We start from the raw sequence: 13911 nt of genomic DNA on the forward strand, positions 1-13911 counted from the left end.
GAAACTTTTCACAGGTAGACATTGATTATATTCATTAGGAAATTAAAGATTAATTTGCCTTTTAAATGTGAAATTGAACATTATGTGGGAAATAAATGTGTAAAAAAGCAAAATGTATGAAACGTGAAATACTTTTACCATGATAATTAATAAGGATCCCAGTCGGCACAGATAGGTGCAGTGTTTTAACTTTTGGAATTTGCCAGCCTGACCTAATGCTAAGGTAAAGGTATACTGTTTTAATTAATCAAGATCTTTCTGCTTTCAAAGATGTAATGTATTCATTTGTGTCTGGAATGAAGTTTCCAAGTGAAAGTGTACAGAACATTAGGAATAATAAACTTTTCTTTTAAAATGAAAGTAAAGACTGATTTAATCTAGATAATTTTAAGACACATTGTCTCTTTAAAATAAATGATTGGCACCATGTTCTCATATTAGAAAAGTACATTTGCTAGAAAGGACCATAGAGTGCCCTTATTATGAGGAAGATAAGAAGTAGACAGACAACCAGAAGTAACCAGAGGAGAAACAAGACCTCCTTATTAAAACGAAAATACAGACACACACACACACACACACACACATTCAGCTAAACAGTTAACATTTGTTAGAATAAATGGGAGCAAGAATACAGATATACTTAACCCCAAATGGGTTAAGTGTTTTACCTTGAATTTTTTATATTAACTTTGGAATTAAATTTTTTGTAAGCTATGCTGGGATTCAAAACAGGGAACACTAAAAATAAAGTTACATTGTAAAGGCTTGTCCTGGAAAAACAAGAAAACCTACTCTTTCTGCCACCCTGCTGAACTCTGCCCGAACTCTCTGTCACTTAGACTGATGATGAGGTCCAAGAAGCAGCATAGAAGGCCTGTATCTAATTTCTATATTTGCTGTCTCACACCTTTTCATGGTCAAGGAGGTAAAGTAATTATTTTCTTTGAAGAATTCTCTCAGTCTATGAGGCAGTAATGAATGGGAGTTACAGGTGTGCACTTTGGGGTCAGACTCTCAGTCTATGAGGCTGTAATGAATGGGAGTTACAGGTGTGCACTTTGGGGTCAGACTTGCCCAGTTCAGATCTCACTTCTGTTAGTTGTGTGAAATTCTGCAAATTACCTAGCTTCAGTCTCTTCACCTCTGAAATAGGAATCACAGTCGTACTTCACAGTAGGACTATTATGAGGATTCATGTGTAAAAATACTTAGAGCAGTGCCTGGCATACAGAAGGCACTTAGGTATTAGTATCCTAAATTCTAACCTAAATTAATATCCATGGATATTAACAGCAACAAAGTTCTCCGTTTAATGCTGACAATGTCAGGAATTTAAGGAGGACTGAATCTTACTCATTTTTGTGTTTCCACTGTCCATGCCCTTATGGCCGACAGGCCCTCCCCCCTCACTCCAAGAATCAAATGTAAATTAGATACAGCTGACTCAGAAGTTACTCCTGACCCACCCTCTCATTTAGCTCCTCATGAATTCCCTGATGTTTCAACTTGCTTGTACTTGCCCTGCTTTCTGGGTGCCCTCCTTTGGATTTGGCAGTCTGGCTTTGAGCAGTGACTCCTTGACTTTGGGTCTGTTGTCTATTAGACTTGACTCTGTTATGGACCACCCTCTCTCAGTTTGATCATTCAGCCTTTCTCTGGGACTGTAAGAAGTGGTGCCCCACACCCTCCCTGCCTCAGCTAACAGCTCACTTCCCAGCCCACCAGTCAGGGAAATCAGATGCCCACAGCTTCCTGCAAGTATCCCACATATCACAGGGCCTCTGTAGGAACTAGATGTACATGAGCTTGAATGAGGCGGGGCTGTGCTTTGGCCCAACCAACCTAAGAAGGGAGATGATGTAGGAAAATCAATGCATGACTCAAAAGGCATGGTGGTGGAGGCCAGGTGGAGGTGGGGGAGGTCTCCAAATTGTAGACCACTGAACTTATCAATCCTGAGCAAAATTTCAGAAAAGTATTTCCACTTTAGTGGTTTGTAAGCACTTAGAAGTGAAGCAGTGATCTCTAACAGGTAGCACAGATTCACTTATATTAAATGATAGGAAATCATGAGAGTACAGTCAAAAGAACGTACTGTGTTTGGATTTCATCAAGACATTTGAGAATGTCTCAACACCCTTGAGAAATGTGGGCTGTGTAACAGTTTAACTAAATAGTTAAATGACTGGTTTAAACAGTCTTTTTTTTTTTTTTTTTGACTCATGATCATAAGTAAAGGCTGATGAATGGAAGAATTTCAACCAGGAGGGCTTAGCCACTACATTGGTCTTTCCTTGATGAGTTTTGGTTAGCAGTTCATCAGTAATTTGGATGTGATACCCATAGAATACAGACTGAGTCTTTAACTAATGGGCACTGGGAGAGATAAGGAATACTTCGAGAGGTTCAAAACTATCTGGACAGGCCAAAATCCAAGCCTGTATCTAATCAGATGAAATTGAATAGAAACAATAGTAGTTCTCTACTTTTATATATATATATATATATATATATACACATAAATTTATTTATTTATTTTTGGCTGTGTTGGGTCTTGGGTGCTGCACATGGCAAGCGGGGGCTACTCTTCGTTGCCGTGCACGGGCTTCTCATTGCGGTGGCTTCTCTTGTTGCAGAGCTCGGGCTCTAGGCGCGTGGGCTTCAGTAGTTGTGGCACACGGGCTCAGTAGTTGTGGCTCGCTGGCTCTAGAGCACAGGCTCAGTAGTTGTGGCGTGTGGGCTTAGTTGCTCTGCGGCATGTGGGATCTTCCTGAACCAGGGATCGAACCCATGTCCCCGGCATTGGCAGGCGGATTCTTATTCACTATGCCACCAGGGAAGTCTCTAGTTTTCTACTTTTAATCCAAAAAGTCAACTACAAAAGATAGAATGGGAAAAATGTGAGTTAATTGCCATCTGTGTGGATAAAGACTTTGGTGTTGACGAAAAGCTTAACTGTAAGACGTAGAATGTGCCTGCCTAAAAGCCAACTCTAGCTTCCGTGACAGTAGACAATGAGTCTTGATATTTGTCCAAAAATCTGTTATTTGTCCTGGGCTTTGGGCCTCAGCTTTTGGAATGCCTACTTCAATATTATTCCCATCATCCTTAAACTTTGGCATGGTTGGTGGTAGGTATTTTTAAAGGTAATTCTTATATATAATCAGTCAACAGTGTCACTGATAAGAACAAAGTATGTCATTTAAATTTGCTATTATTTTATGAATATTGATCTTCAGATATAGGCAGGTATTCTAGATTGAGTGAAAAATCTGTTATTTATTTCTTGAAAGTTCTATCAAATATAAATGTATATTGCTAATTGGATAAGTAGTTCTATCAAATATAAATGTATATTGCTAATTGGATAAGTAAAATGCTGTAATAATTGCTGACTGTGAAAGGTTTCTTTTGTCTTCAACATTGATTAAAAATAAATTAATTCAAAAATTATTAAAAAGTATTAAGAACTTTCAAGTAGATAAGTAGGGAAATAGGTTGACAGTTACTACAAATATAAAGAGGGTGCATTAGTTAGATAACTTAGGAAGAACAACAATATCTTTTTTAGTCAATATATGCTTAAAATTTTAAAATAATAATACAAGGAAAGATAAGTAGAGATTACATCATACTATTATTCTTTTTTTTTTTTTTGGCGGTAGTGGGCCTCTCACTGCTGTGGCCTCTCCCGCCGCGGAGCACAGGCCCCGGACGCACAAGCTCAGCGGCCATGGCCCACGGGCCCAGCCGCTCCGCGGCATGTGGGATCCTCCCAGACCAGGGCACGAACCCGCATCCCCTGCATCGGCAGACGGACTCTCAACCACTGTGCCACCAGGGAAGCCCATACTATTATTCTTTATAGAAATCTGTGGTGTACCTAGCATGTATAATTTAAAACCAGAATTGAATTCTTATTTAGTTCCATTTAGGACATGGCTCTGTTCATCCACTCGCCTCTGCTGAAATCTGGCTCTCCAGTGACTGTAGGAGAGTCTAACAGCTCACAGAACTGGGAAATTATTGTTCCTATGTTATACTATGTTAAACTTTACTATTTTAGCACTAACATTTTAAATAATATTAAAACAATAATTTAAATTTTGGCATCAAAATTTAAGTTTATTTGTATATCCAGAAGTTTATTTTTTTGATAGTGATATCTGTGAGCAGCCTTGGCTTCAGCTGAAAATTTAAATTCTCAGCCCTTTGGCACTTAGCTGAAATATGCATTTAATGCACCTTCAGCGGAGGCACAGTAGGGTATGAAAATATGAGGAATGGCAAAACCAATTCCAGCTGATGGCCTTAGGGAAGTTTGAGTCAGAAACAGGCATTTGAGACGGGCAATGAAACATGAGGAAGCTTCTAACAAGCAGAGATGGGGTGCTAGGGCAAGATATTTCAAGCTAAAGGCTTTGCCTGAATCCTTTCTATAAAATTGTGCACCCCAGCTATGGTGTTTGTCTTCTCTGATTCCTCCCTCCCACTGCTTTAACCAACTCCAAGCTCCCAGGAATGAAATCCTTACCTTTTAGTTACAACTTGATGTCTTTAGCTTAAGTTTTCTCAGTTCTCCTATAAAACACATTAAAAAAAAAAACTTCAGTATATCAAGGAAACTATTTCCTAAAGGAACTTTTGATAACAAGAAAATTGCTGCTGGCATTAATTTGCAAATGATGATTCAGTGTGACACGCTTTATGAGTTACTCTGGCAGGAAGTTTAACTATAACACAACTTAGGGCTTGTAATACATTAAGTAAAGTCACAGTGTCATTTTGTCAATCACTTTCACTCTGACAAAACCCTGAAAACTAACAGGATGTGTACTCTGTTTCTTATTCAAATATTTTACCTAACAGTCTCAGATATGTTCTCTTCACTATGTTGAACTTAAACAAACTGTTTTCCATTACTTGAAGTGGGATTAAATGTGTGGGGGAGGGGTGCCAGACCACTTCTATTTCAGAGGATCGCCTGTCATGGAATAGGCACTGCAGTAGTCAGCTTTGCTAGGTCAGTCTATAGTAACAAACAAACCTAAATCTCTGTTTACTTCTTGCTCGCATTACACATCAGCACCTGTGTCCAGCCGAGGCTCTGATTCCATGTGACTTCTCGTTCTAAAACCCAGGCAGAAGGACAAGACTCTATTTGGGACATGCCATTCTCTTGGTAGAAGGAAAGAGTAAGCACACGAGTAGGAAATGGCACTCTTAAAGCCTCCACTCAAAGCTGTCGTATTGTCGCTTCAATTCATTTTATTGGCCAAAGCAAATTCATGTTTGTAAGCTTTGCGATTACAATATGACAGTATTTTTGTGAAGAAAGAAGGAAAAGAAGCCTGAAAATATCTACAGAGAGGCACTGCAAGTCATATAACAGTGGGTAAGGTAGTCTTTTCCTCTACGGGAGAGCAAATAGTTGGGAACAATATCGCAATCCACCACAGGCATTTAGTGGATTAACCTTTTCACTTATTTATGTAAATATAATTTTGAGGTTTTGCCTTTTTTTCCCTCTTCTAGAACTCTGCTTTTTCTAACCGTAAGCTAATAATGGCAACCCATAAAGTGTAGTCCTTTTAAGAGAGCTCTGTCTCCACTTCAGGATGAGTTTCACTGGATCTTGTCCTGTGGAGCCAAACCCTCTCACAGCTGCTGTTTATAGCTGCATCAGGACCTTGGCTGGCATTTACCATGAACCTTGTGGATCTGTATTCCACTCATGCGCAGGAGGGGAGGGAAAGTTATTCATTTATTTACAAATATTTATTGAATACCTATTGTATGTCAAGCATTGCTGCAGATGCTAGGGAGAGAGGGGTAAATGATGCAAACTCCTTAAGCTTACATGAGTAAATAAAGCAAGATGTTAGGGAGTGACAGGTGCTAAGAAGACAAAGCAAGTAAAGAGAAAGGGTAAGAGGATCAGAGAAGACCTTTCAGAGGTGACATTTGAACAGAACCTTCATGAAAATGAGGGCGTGAGCCACGAGTCTTTGGGAGGAAAGCATTCTCCTATGTAGTAGAAAGAACTTGAAGTGAGAAAATATTTGGCAGGATTGAGAAACCTCAGGGAGGCCCCTGTGACTGGAGTAGAGCAAAAGAGTGTATGTGTGGTGGGAAATAAAAATTTTCATGTAAGGACTGGTGGGGGTGGATTTAATTGTAAAGGAATTTCCTTTCCTTTCCAAAGGAAATGTGTTGGGAAGCCCTAAGTGGTCTGGAGCAGGAGGGTGACATGATCTGATTTATTTTAAAAAGGTCATTCTGGCACTGGTATACAGAATAGATTGTAGTTAGAGAGAGAAAGCAGTGAGGAAGGTTCTATTTTTTTACAGTTTTATCCAATACTAGGATGTTATTCTTAATACGTCTGCTACCATATGTGGTATTTAATGTATATGGGTTTAGGCGATTCATATTTGTGCGTCTTGTGATTACAATATGATAACACTTGTCTGAAGAAAAGGAAAGAATCCATCATTACATCACTTTATTTTAGAAAAAAGAATTAGAATAAGATGAAGATATTTGTTAGGAAAAACTTAAAGAGCTAAAAAAGAAAAATTTAATGTATGCCTAATACCCCATATTGGAAGGTCAGGGAGGAAATGTGTCATAGTTTAAATCAGTCAGACATTGAATTAAAAGCCCTCTCTGCTTCTTAAAGAGCAAAGCAGAAGAAGCCATATTGCTGTAAAGGAAAGTCCTTCTTAAAATAAACCATATCTGGATAACCATGGTTCTCTGCTTTGCTTTTTCAGGAACTCTATTTTGTCAGTTTCCCCAGAGGTGTAGGAACTCACAAGAGACTTGCCAGTTAGCATAACACCTATCTATTAACTTATAATGAAATACAGAACTACCAAATGAATCCAGATATTCAGCTCATCCAGTCAGAACACCATCTCCCTGGACTGTGTTAGAGAATTTTTTTTTATGTACCTTGGACATGGTCACAGGTGATCTTACTTTAAAGAATTTGATGAAATTTAGGAGACAGTCTGATCAACAGTGAAAAGCATGCTAGAATTTAAGTCAGGCTTCTTGTACTTCATTTCTAGATCTCCAGTTACTGGCTGTGTGACCTTGCACAGATTACTTAACTTTTCTGGGTCTTAGTTTTCTCATCTGTAGAAATGGAGGATACTAATATATTCTTTGCAGGGTTATTTAGAGGATTGGATGAGATATTATAAAGGGAGTGCTGGCACAGTTCTTGGCGTGGGTTAAATATTCAATAAATATTAGTTGAACCTGAATTCTGAATTCTGTAGGAAATTGCTCTCAGCTATTATCTCCAAGAATATTTGAGAAATTGATTCCCACGAAGATGCTATAGAAAATAAGATGCAATGGCACAAAATTTAATATTAATTGCCTTCTAAGTGTATTTGCATTTTGGAGGGTTTTTTTTTCCTTTTTTTCCTCTTTCTTTCTTTCTTTTTCCTGAAGAACTCCAAATCATCAGTGATCTTCATTGCTAGAATTAGTGGATGTTAATTGCATGAAATTCCAGGGTGTTTACCTGGGGTGCTCCCTGCTCTGAGGGGAAGAAGTAAATGCCAGGGGAGGCTTAACAATTAGTCAGCTCCCACACTGGGTGTAGCTGGAATGTGTCTCAAGCAGGCACTTCAATCCTCTATCTGGCTGTATTCTTTGAGAAGGCGTATCAAAGCTGAGCATTACCCCGGGGAATGGTTTATTCCTGAAGAGCAGGCCAGGAAAATTACCAGTGAGTGATTAAAGGAATGAATGCAAGGCCGTGGCTGTCCCCTATCCTCAGAGCCCTGGACAAAAGGCAGCCATTTCATAGGCCACCCTAGAGCTGCCATCTGAAGTATTCCCGCTGTCTTCCTCTTCGCCTTCAGAGTGCCCACCTGCCCCAGTTCCCCCCTTTAAGCAGCGCTTCTACTTTTTTCTCCCACTTACATCAGCCCAGTTCCACTGCCTGTTGTGCAGCTTGAAGCTGGAATGCAAAAATGGGATGGGGTGGAAACTGATCGCGGCGACATCACCCCTGGTTGCAAACCTAAGGAAATCACTAGGGCCACTATGCGCTTGAGGTGACATCCGCCTGATTTACGTCACTCTCGTGGTTGGCCTGTTTCCTTTTCTATCATTTTTTCACGACGTTTAGAGGTCTCGATGTTATGTCCTCACATTAGCAACGAAGGGTACAACACAAGTCCTGCCTTGCGTCCCTCTGGACTAAAAGTCAAAGTAAAGAGGAAATCTATACTAAGGAGCCTCTAGCTGCTGTTTATAGCTCCCAAAGGGTGCTAGGTAGATATTTCCACTAGTAAATTACGTTTTCTCAGGCTGGTGTAAGGCTTGGTATCCGCAGCCACTTCCAAAGTCCTGCACGTAGAAAAGACCAGAGTCTGCGCAGAGCCGCGCCCTCCTCGCTCGAACTACAACTCCCAGGATGCCCCGCGACCAGGGAGTGCGCACGCGCATAGGGGGCGGAGTGGAACCAGGGCCGTCGAGTTGGGGGAGCTGCCGGCGGTGTTTCAGACAACTCCCTGGGAGGCGGCAGCAGGCAGACGGGCGGGTACTGGGAACTGAGCGGCAGGCCGTCCCTGTGGGTCTGTGAAGGAGGTCGGTGGCCCTAGTGGGCTCCAGTCAGGTAAGCCAAGCCCGTGCTTTCCAGGAAGTACGTCTGCGGGCGCGGGCAGGGAGTCGCACCGGCCATGGTGGCTGAGGCGGGAGAGGTTGCCTTCCAACTGCCAGGCTGTGAGCTCCTTCCCTACCAGTCCCTCTCGGGGAGCGAGGGGACGCTGGGGTCTGCTTCGGGGCTAACGGGCCGGGGTAGCAGCCGTGGGACGCGCTGGGCGTTGCCCGCGGTGGAGGCGCGCGAATCCCGAGTTGCTGATGAATCACTCGGGGGCCCGGCCTTGCCGGGTTCGGGACCGGACCCTTCCCCTCCCGGCTGGAGCCTGCGCGGGCCGCGACCGTGCGAGCTCGCGGTGCCTACCCTTTCCACCTCACCGAGGTGTAGCTCTGGGGACTAGCGTCTGAAAAGGTTTTTTTCACCAAGACTCCTTCAAAGGTTTCTGCTGGGTGAAAGTTGCAAAGAAGAAAAAGAGAAAAAAAAAAGTGGGGCACACCCTTTTCTTTTTGATTGAAATCTGGCTTGTCTTGCGTTCGCCGTTTTGATCTGTCTGCTCTTAGAATAAATTCCTGGCTCCTGCGCAGCACAGCTGGATCCGGCTGTGAAGTTTGTATGTTGGTTTGTTTTGAGAACGTGACTGGGTCGTTACATTTTTGCTTACAGAAATTGGTGTGTTTCCTCTGCAAGCCCGCATTCTGATTACAAACAAATGAGAAACAGCCGCAGGGGGATTTTTGTTCTGGTTTTTGGTTTTTTTATGTTTAGTTAAGAATCATATTTCCAACTTGCCCTTGGCTTCTCTTAAAACCAAAAGTCATCTGGTAATGAACACTGCAGTAAAACTTATCCCAGGAGGTCATACTTGAACAGGAAATAAGCCTGTGGAGATTTAAGTTAGTTATGTGCGGTCTCCCTTGGTTTGTAACATTTTCATGCAGCTCATGTTTCTTTTTCTGAGAATTCCTTCAGATTTATTTTTCAGCAGATTAAATTGATTAATTAATTGGCCTGACCAAAAGTATATTAGGCTTAGAAAAATAGTTGTGTCCAACCTCATTTACCTTTGCCAGTCTCCTCTTCCTAGTCCTAGGCGCCTTTTTACCCTATCACTTCTTTAGGAGCCCACAGTCATTTTATTAGAATACTTAGAATCACTTTTCTAACACATTCCTAGGAAAGGAACAAAAAGGGAAACAGTGAGATGCAGCATATTTTGGCTCGTTTAGCTTGCTTGCTTTTGAATCCCTCAGGATTTCTAGTTTGCTCATCTTTAAAATGAGGTTGTTTGGCCAGATGACCCCAAGATTGTCAGCCCTAGGTATCTGATTGTAAAAATTCATTTATTTTATTCAGTCAGGAAACACTGGCCACACCTGTCATTCCAAGCCCAGTGCTAGGCATGAAGGAACAAAACTGAGTTCTTGAGGATGTCGCTGACCTAATGCTCAATTTCTTTTAATCATGTTGTTATGACTAGTTACAAAGTTTTGTGGCATACCTTCCAGGCCAAATTACTCTCTAATTAATAACTTAACCTAAAGTTAAATACATACAGATCAAATCCAATTACAATAATCAGTTTCCTCTAATCAGAGATTTTTCAATTGTTAGCTACTGGTCCATTTAAATAAAACACAAGTTCAGTACAACAGAAAGGACTTGAATGGTGTAGGTGGTGCTTCTCAAACTTTAACAGCCATAAATCACCCAGAAACTTGTAGGTTTTAAGTGGGGGCTTGGAATCTGCTGGTCAGAAAGGGAATACTGTAGTTGCGGTGCGAGGCCACACTTTGAATATCAAGGGTTGGGAGATATTTTAAGGTGTTTATAATGACAGTTTAAAGACCAGTGTTGATAAATGCTGGAGAGGGTGTGGAGAAAAGGGAACACTCTTGCACTGTTGGTGGGAATGTAAACTGATACAGCCACTATGGAGAGCAGTAGGGAGGTTCCTTAAAAAAGTAAAAATAGAACTACCATATGGCCCAGCAATCCCACTACTGGGCATATACCCTGAGAAAACCATAATTCAAAAAGCATGTACCACAGTGTTCACTGCAGCTCTATTTACAATAGCCAGGACATGGAAGCAACCTAAGTGTCCATCGACAGATGAATGGATAAAGAAGATGTGGCACATATATACAATGGAATATTACTCAGCCATAAAAAGAAACAAAACTGAGTTATTTGTAGTGAGGTGGATGGACCTAGAGACTGTCATACAGAGTGAAGTAAGTCAGAAAGAGAAAAACAAATACCATATGCCAACACATATATATGGAATCTAAAAAAAAAAAAGGTTCTGAAAAACCTACAGGCAGGACAGGAATAAAGATGCAGACATAGAGAATGGACTTGAGGACATGGAGAGGGGGAAGGGTAAGGTGGGATGAAGTGAGAGAGTGGCATGGACATATATACACTACCAAACGTAAAATAGATAGCAAGTGGGAAGAAGCCGCATAGCACAGGGAGATCAGCTAGGTGCTTTGTGACCACCTAGAGGGGTGGGATAGGGAGGGTGGGAGGGAGACGCAAGAGGGAGGAGATATGGGGATATATGTATATGTATAGCTGATTCACTTTGTTATACAGCAGAAACTAACACACCATTGTAAAGCAATTATACCCCAATAAAGATGTTAAAACACACACAAAAAAGACTAGTGTTGATAGCTGTGATATGAGGTGCATAGCAATGGCTTTTTCCAACTCTCAATTTAAAAAAAGTAATCCTACTCTAACAAAAAGAATTTCCTTCACAAGTTTTCTTTTTTCTCTTCTTTTGCTCCTTCCCTTCTCCTTTCTCTTTGATGTATCCTCTCAGCTTTTTTTTCCCCTCTCCTCCTCTTCCACCCTCAACTGTTTTCATTTACGTTAATTCAGTAATTCAACTTGTGTTTTGCCCCATCCTGTTCAAGGTATTGTCTTAGGCTCATGGTGAATACAGACATAGAAGACATGTTTTTTGTCTGGGAGCCTACTCCCTCTGAGATTAGGCATGTGTACTTGTTTATAGTTCAGAGCACTGTAAGAGTTGTCTGTAGGGAATAAAGTCTTGCGGTAGGAGTTCAAACGGAGAGATCTTCTGCAGTTTTCGGGGTAGGAAACAAGTGAAGTCATCTTTTTCCCACTCATTGGTCATCTGTTTTCCCCCAGGCTGTACTCTCTGTACTGTTTGAGTGTGTTTATGACATATCTACATAGAATATAGTACAATTTCATAAATTAATTTATTTGGAACTTTGAGTGAGCTGGCTATATGAAAATCAGTTAGGTCTGAGCAGTATTCTAGGGAGGATGAGAGGTGGTGAAGATGAAAATAAACCTGGATAGAGGCACAGAGGAGGACTCAGTAAAACAATATAAAGGATCTCGGTGGTTTTCAGGTGTCTGTCTGACGTACAGTGCTCTTGTTATTTAGGATGCATTATCTTTTAAAGTTCAAATTAGCTAGAAAATTATGCCAGCTTTTCAATTGTTCTTTTTCCATCCAGAGGTCTTTATTTTTTTAACATCTTCATTGGAGTATAATTGCTTTACAATGGTGTGTTAGTTTCTGCTGTATAACAAAGTGAATCAGCTATACATATACATATATCCCCATATCTCCTCCCTCTTGCGTCTCCCTCCCACCCTCCCTATCCCACCCCTCTAGGCGATCACAAAGCACCAAGCTGATCTCCCTGTGCTATGCAGCTGCTTCCCACTAGCTACCTGTTTTACATTTGGTAGTGTATATATGTCCATGCCACTCTCTCACTTCGTCCTAGCTTACCCTTCCCCCTCCCCATGTCCTCAGGTCCATTCTCTACATCTGCGTCTTTATTCTGGTCCTGCCCTTAGGTTCTTCAGAATCATTCTTTTTTTTTTTTTAGATTCCATATATATGTGTTGGCATATGGTATTTGTTTTTCTCTTTCTGACTTACTTCACTCTGTATGACAGTCTCTACGTCCATCCACCTCATTACAAATAACTCAATTTCGTTTCTTTTTATGGCTGAGTAATATTCCATTGTATATACATGCTGCGTCTTCTTTATCCATTCATCTGTTGATGGACACCTGGGTTGCTTCCATGTCCTGGCTATTGTAAATAGAGCTGCAGTGAACATTGTGGTACATGCTTCTTTTTGAATTATGGTTTTCTCAGGGTATATGCCCAGTAGTGGGATTGCTGCGTCATATGATAGTTCTATTTTTAGTTTTTTAAGGGTCCTCCATACTGTTCTCCATAGTGGCTGTATCAATTTACATTCCCACCGACAGTGCAAGAGGATTCCCTTTTCTCTACACCCCCTCCAGCATTTACAGTTTGTAGATTTTTTGATGATGGCCATTCTGACTGGTGTGAGGTGATACCTCATTGTGGTTTTGATTTGCATTTCTCTAATGATTAGTGATGTTGAGCATCCTTTCACGTGTTTGTTGGCAATCTGTATATCTTCTTTGGAGAAATGTCTATTTAGGTCTTCTGCCTATTTTTGGATTGCGTTGTTAGTTTTTTTGATATTGAGCTGCATGAGCTGCTTGTAAATTTTGGAGATTAATCCTTTGTCAGTTGCTTCATTTGCAAATATTTTCTCCCACTCTGAGGGTTGTCTTTTGGTCTCGTTTATGGTTTCCTTTGCTAACGAAAGCTTTGAAGTTTCATTAGGTCCCATTTGTTTATTTTTGTTTTTATTGCCATTTCTCTAGGAGGTGGGTCAAAAAGCATCTTGCTGTGATTTATGTCATAGAGTATTCTGCCTATGTGTTCCTCTAAGAGTTTGATAGTGTCTGGCCTTACATTTAGGTCTTTAATCCATTTTGAGTTTATTTTTGTTTATGGTGTTAGGGAGTGTTCTAATTTCATTCTTTTACATGTAGCTGTCCAGTTTTCACAGCACCGCTTATTAAAGAGGCTGTCTTTTCTCCATTGTATATTCTTGCCTCCTTTGTCATAGATTAGTTGACCATAGGTTCATGGGTTTATCTCTGGGCTTTCTGTCCTCTTCTATTGATCTATATTTCTGTTTTTGTGCAGTACCCTACTGTCTTGATTACTGTAGCTTTGTAGTATAGTCTGAAGCCAGGGAGTCTGATTCCTCCAGCTCCGTTTTTTTCCCTCAAGACAGCTTTGGCTATTCGGGGTCTTTTGTGTCTCCATACAAATTTTAAGATTTTTTTGTTCTAGTTCTGTAAAAAATGCCATTGGTAATTTGATAGGGATTGCATTGAATCTGTAGATAGCTTTGGGTAGTATAGTCATTTTCACAGTATTGATTATTCCAGTCC

The 13911-nt window shown here is 40.8% G+C and overlaps 1 protein-coding gene across 3 annotated transcripts in view; it reads left to right on the plus strand.

Annotated features, from left to right (window-relative positions):
* The first annotated feature begins 8485 nt into the window (after window positions 1–8485).
* Window positions 8486–13911, plus strand: part of TMOD3 (tropomodulin 3) — an 84420-nt gene continuing 78994 nt past the window's right edge. For all 3 annotated transcript variants that reach the window (XM_060150077.1, XM_060150058.1, XM_060150068.1), the window contains exon 1: window positions 8486–8644. The gene's annotated coding sequence lies outside the window, so the exon portion shown is untranslated. The remainder of the gene's footprint in view (window positions 8645–13911) is intronic.

This window comes from Lagenorhynchus albirostris, chromosome 1 (assembly GCF_949774975.1).
Source record: "Lagenorhynchus albirostris chromosome 1, mLagAlb1.1, whole genome shotgun sequence".
Taxonomy (NCBI): Eukaryota; Metazoa; Chordata; class Mammalia; order Artiodactyla; family Delphinidae; genus Lagenorhynchus; species Lagenorhynchus albirostris.